Here is a 6,000-nt window from a genome sequence, read left to right as displayed (position 1 = left end):
CTGCACGGCTCCATGGGAGTCTGACAACCAGTCAGAATACAAGCTCAAATTCAAAAGCCCAGAGAGGGCATAAAGCCAGGGCATTCTCAGCATCTCTTCCCTTTTTTGGGGGGCCTGAACCTCAAGCCATGTGGCCCTGTCCACCATTAAACCATCTTCCCAAGCAGCCTCCATGTTTCCAGTGTCTTTTCCCCCACTAAATCCAGCAAAGTCATTTTACAGGGATTTTTCAAATATATTGCACATTTCTTTTTCTTTCTTTTTCCCAGCAGAGTTACAGTAGAGTTTTTCAAATATCTGACGCTGATATTCACAGGAAGGAACGGTCTATCAGCAGAATGCTATCTTCGGCTTTTATTGTTCCCTCAAACAAGGGTGGAAATGTGCATTTCTTTTCCTGAGCTCCTGTCAGAAAACCAGAGATAATTCCCCTTCAGCAGTCCTCTCCGCCGCTTGCAAGGCTGACAGCAGAGATCTGCTGAGAACGGAGAAGAAAACGCTTTAACTCAAGGAATATGCTGGACTTCGTGAAGCGGTTATGTCCAAGCTGGTTTTTATTTTGTAGAAGTTTTAAGGTTTTACGGACTACCAGCTCAGCTTCTGTTGCACCAGGATGACATCAAGTGGCAATTCAAGCCTATTACTTCATGATAATACTGTGGTTTAGTTTCCGGGCATTTCATCTTTTATAACCAGGAAAGAAATTAGAATAATGCCTTTAGTATGAAATTGACATTCGGTTTTCTTTTAAATGCTAGCTTCGGAGTTTTAGAAAACTGCCATGGACTTTTAAGCACGACCTGGGTCCGAGCATTGCCTCAATGTGTTTACCACGATTGTCAGTGGCAGTGGAAATAATGGAGGTCCAGTCTAGAATCTTCTGCAGAACATCTGCTCTACCATTGAACCACAGACCTCTTGTCAGCACCTCTCCATTTAATAATTAGGAAAGAAAGACCATGAGACTCCATACGTGGAAAATCAAATGTACTTTTACTAATTAAAAATGGTTAAAGAGCGGTTGCATAGCGAAGTCTGATTAATTAGGCGCGAAAGCAGTTGATATATAGAATAGCCCATTCCACACCCCCTGGCATCATAGGCCTAGTCCAATCATAAGTCCTTCAAGTGTCAGGTGTGAGATAACTTCAAAAGGCATCACGAAGATGGAATGTCGGTGCCGTTAGTCCAGGCGGGAAACACCCACGCATGCGTAGTCTGACCATCCAGAGAACTCCAGAACATTCCTCCAGCACATCGAGTAACCCCACCCAAATACCATGCCCTCCCTCCCCGTTTCATGGCAGCTGAAGCAACAGCAAAGCAAAAGCTGACATCTTGTCATAACAACAGGACGCACAATTATTTGTTCGTTGGTTGGTTTGTATTCCGCCTTTATTATTTTTTTGCAAGTAACTCAAGGTAGCGAGAGGGACATGGTGTCTCAGGGGTTAAGACACTGAGCTTGTCGATCAGAAAGGCCAGCAGTTTGGCAGTTCGAATCCCTAGTGCAGCGTAACGGAGTGAGCTCCCATTACTTGTCCCAGCTTCTGCCAACCTAGCAATTCGAAAGCATGTAAAAATGCAAGTAGCAAAATAGGGACCACCTTTGGTGGGAAGATAACAGTTTTCCGTGCGCCTTTGGTGTTTAGTCATGTCAGCCACATGACCACGGAGACGTCTTCGGACAGTGCTGGCTCTTCAACTTTGAAACGGAGTCGAGAACGACTAGCACATATGTGCGAGGGGAACCTGTACCTTTTATCTTAAGCATTAACTGTATCTATTGTTGCTGTGCTTAAACATATAGTACATTAATTTCATTTTGATTGGGTGGGTTTTAACATACTCTGTGTGGGTTTACCTGGAGAAGATACACTGAAATTTGACCAGGCATTGGGATTAAATAAAGCCTGTATTTTTCCAGCCAGACTGATAGGCCTGTTCATTTCTAAATGTCATTTTTTGGTACATGAGTGGCTTTCACCTTCTTGTGAACCTAAGCTATTTTTCCTCTTGCACACGCTGTTCTCTTGAGAGATAAGGCTGATGGTGACATTCACCTTCTAGTGGGACTCTCTTCTCCAAATCTTCAGATAATCTGCCTCTTTACTTGCTGCCTGCCATCTTTTAAAGAGACATTTTTTTTCAGCTCATCTTTAAGTGTTTCATCTTATTATTGTTTGGCTTGACTCTTCCTTGAGAAGGGAATCTGGTTATTTATGGTTATTCTAATAGTAATTGTTCTTTTATTTTTACTCTTGGTTTATAGTATCTTTATATCTATATCTATCTGTGTGTCTGTCTCTCTCATCTCTCTCTCGTCTATCCATCTATCCATCTATCCATCTATCCATCTATCCATCTATCCATCTATCCATCTATCCATCTATCCATCTATCCATCTATCCATCTATCCATCTATCCATCTATCCATCTATCCATCTATCCATCTATCCATCTATCCATCTATCCATCTATCCATCTATCCATCTATCCATCCATCCATCCATCCATCCATCCATCTATAATCTATCCATCTATCCATCTATCCATCTATCCATCTATCCATCTATCATCTATCCATCTATCCATCTATCCATCTATCCATCTATCCATCTATCCATCTATCCATCTATCCATCTATCCATCTATCCATCTATCCATCTATCCATCTATCCATCTATCCATCTATCCATCTATCCATCTATCCATCTATCCATCCATCCATCCATCCATCCATCCATCCATCTATAATCTATCCATCTATCTATCTATCCATCCATCCATCCATCCATCCATCCATCCATCCATCCATCCATCCATCTATCTATCTATCTATCTATCTATCTATCTATCTTTCCGTGACCCGTCAAAAGCGCGGACGACAAAAGCGCGATCGACAAAATCGCGCCTTTGACGTCATCACAGCGCGACGAAAAAGATCGAAAAATTCAAATAAAAATTAATAAAAATTAAATTAAAGCAAGCCGATTCACATAAAGGTAAGGGTTAGGGTTAGGGTTAGGGTTAGGGTAAGGGTAAGGGTTAGGGTTAGCTTTAGAGCGTTAGCGTTAGCGTTAGGGTTAGGATAAGGGTTACCGTTCCGTTTTTCGTTACTTTAACGGTTAGGTTTAGGGTTAGGTTTAGGGTTAGGTTAAGAGTTAGGGTTAGGGTTAGGTTTAGGGTTAGGTTTGGGGGGGTTAGGGGAAGGTTTTAGCTTTATTTTTACATTTTTTCGATCTTTTTCGTCGCGCTGTGATGACGTCACAGCGCGCTTTTGTCGAGCGCGATTTTGTCCTACGCGCTTTTGTGGTGGAACCCTATCTTTCTATCTATCTTCTCTTTATCACTATCTATATACACATATAGTTTATCTCTTTATATCTGTATCTATTTTTGTGTCTGTCTCTCTCATCCTTCTCGTCTACCGCATCTATCTATCATCCAATGGTGGGTTTCAAAAAATTTTAGAACCTCTTTTGTAGGTGTGGCCTGCTTTGTGGGAGTGGCTTGCCAGCCATGTGACCGGGTGGGAGTGGCTTGCCAGCCATGGTGCGGAGTGGGAGTGGCTTGGCAGTCATGTGACTGTCATCTATCTACCATCTCTATCATATCTATCTCTATATACGCATATAGTCTACCTCTTTATCTGTATCTATCTCTGTGTGTCTGTCTATCATCTCTATCATCTGTCCGTCTGTCTGTCTGACTAATAAAAGTGCAGGGAAGAGTTTTGACCTTTACCCTATATAGAAAGCTTAGAGCAGAGTTCCCCAAACTTGGCAACTTTAAGACTTCTGGGAATTGAAGTCCACAAGTCTTAAAGTTGCCAAGTTTGGGGACCTCTGACTTAGAGGAATGATACTCATTTCTTCTTTTTAACCAGGGATCTTTATTCATTGCAAGAAGAAAGCAATTTAGATGTGGTGTGTTAATGACAACCAGCAATGAGCAATTTACACTATAGTTTCCATTCCTGACTAATTTAATTCTGTGCCGTTTCGGAGGAGTTTTAATTGCTGACAGAAGTAGAAACCAACAGGGGGAGAAACGGTTCAGATGCTGACATAAATGTCAGATTAAGTTCACATATAATCCAGAATTAAGCTTAATTGGTTAAAAACAGGGACTTTTTAAAAAAAACTTTATTTTTTTATTGACAGATTTTCAGGGTACAGATTTGCTTTATAGCAATGTTATTACGATAGGAATGGGGATAGGGGTGAAAAATAATGTATACGATGCGTGGTATGTCCAAAACCTCACATATTTAAATAGCTCCTTATTCTTTCAATAAAGTATTCTTCATACGTACAACGAATTGGTAGACAGTCACTGAATGGAATAATTAATGTTGTAATATACTATTCTAGCCAAAGTTGAAATCAAAAGCATTTTAATTACTTAAATCGAGTAGTATTTGATGTATAAACATCAGATGGGTAATTAATGCCCTCTTACCTTTAGCAATAGCAGTTAGACTTATATACCGCTTCATAGGGCTTTCAGCCCTCTCTAAGCGGTTTACAGAGAGTCAGCATATTGCCCCCAACAACAATCAGGGTCCTCATTTCACCCACCTCGGGAGGATGGAAGGCTGAGTCAACCTTGAGCCGGTGAGATTAGAACCGCCGAACTGCAGATAACAGTCAGCTGAAGTGGCCTGCAGTACTGCACCCTAACTTCTGTGCCATCTCGACTCTTTACCCATCAGAAACCCTATTATTCACCACAGTGGTGGGATTCATTTTTTTTACTACTGGTTCTGTAGGCATGGCTTGGTGGGCGTGGCTTGGTGGGCGTGGCTTGGTGGGCGTGGCTTGGTGGGCGTGGCAGGGCAAGGATACTGTAAAATCTCCATTCCCACCCCACTCCAGGGGAAGGTTACTGCAAAATCCCCATTCCCTCCCGATCAGCTGGGACTCGGGAGGCAGAGAATAGATGTGGGCAGCGCCAGTCAGAGGTGGTATTTACCCGTTCTCCAAACTACTCAAAATTTCTGCTACCGGTTCTCCAGAACTAGTCGGAACCTGCTGAATACCCACCTCTGATTTACCCCATTCCCAACATGGATGTTTAAAAAACATGTTGCATCTTAGTTTCTTGGGCTCCAGGTCTCTTCACCAAATCTGACACTGTCATAAGATATAAAAGAAGATGTAAGTTAAACTCTCCGACATCTGGAGAACACGACTGTTTCTGAAGATGCTAGTTTGGAGGAGGTGGCATAAAAAAAAATATCCCTGGCCAAATAATTATCCGAATATGGAAAATGTGAATAACCACAGAATGAAAACCATGAAGCAACCTATCTCCTGCCCCAATCATCAGTTTAATTAATTGTGCTATCTTGCCCATCGAGGTTATACGAATACTCTGGATTTTAAAACGGGTATATAAAATCCACGGCTGATTATGAAATATTACATCATGTTTGCAGTGCTTTGTGGCTGGGATTTCCAACTCCCTGAACTAATTTTCATATGTAAGGCTTTCTAAGATGATTACTTCAATGCTTACATCGATTTTTTAGAAAATAAAAGATACTGTGCAGCACAGCTTGTTAATGAGAATGGAGGAAATTATTTGTTGTCCTTCATTTGGGGAAAAACGAGGAAGCCAAAAGAGAACCAGCCAATCCTTCAAATCACCTTTTCCAACCTGGTTTTTCTTATATTGCATCTCTCATTAGCTATGACCGTGGTCCCTGTGGCAGGAGTGGCTAGAAGGTTTAATTAACCCTTTAGGAAATATTCTTAAATTCAGGGGCGTCTTTTATCTCAGCTCTACAATAGTACAAAATAAAACAATTCTCCTCTCGCCCCACCTAAAATGCTGAACTCAATCCTTCTTACAAATGTTAATAATGGTCTACTGTGTGAATTCCTGGGACCAAGTATTGCAACTTCGCCTGGACACTTTAAGCATTGCACAGAGAGCAATACTTGACGTTGAAGCAAGGTTGATGCTTCAAGGGAGAAAAATCCTTACGTAGCA

The sequence above is a fragment of the Thamnophis sirtalis genome, unplaced genomic scaffold (assembly GCF_051295495.1).
Source record: "Thamnophis sirtalis isolate CommonGarterSnake01/CBP01778 unplaced genomic scaffold, rThaSir2_p1.2 scaffold_15, whole genome shotgun sequence".
In the NCBI taxonomy this organism is placed as follows: domain Eukaryota; kingdom Metazoa; phylum Chordata; class Lepidosauria; order Squamata; family Natricidae; genus Thamnophis; species Thamnophis sirtalis.
This window is presented reverse-complemented; position numbering follows the sequence as displayed.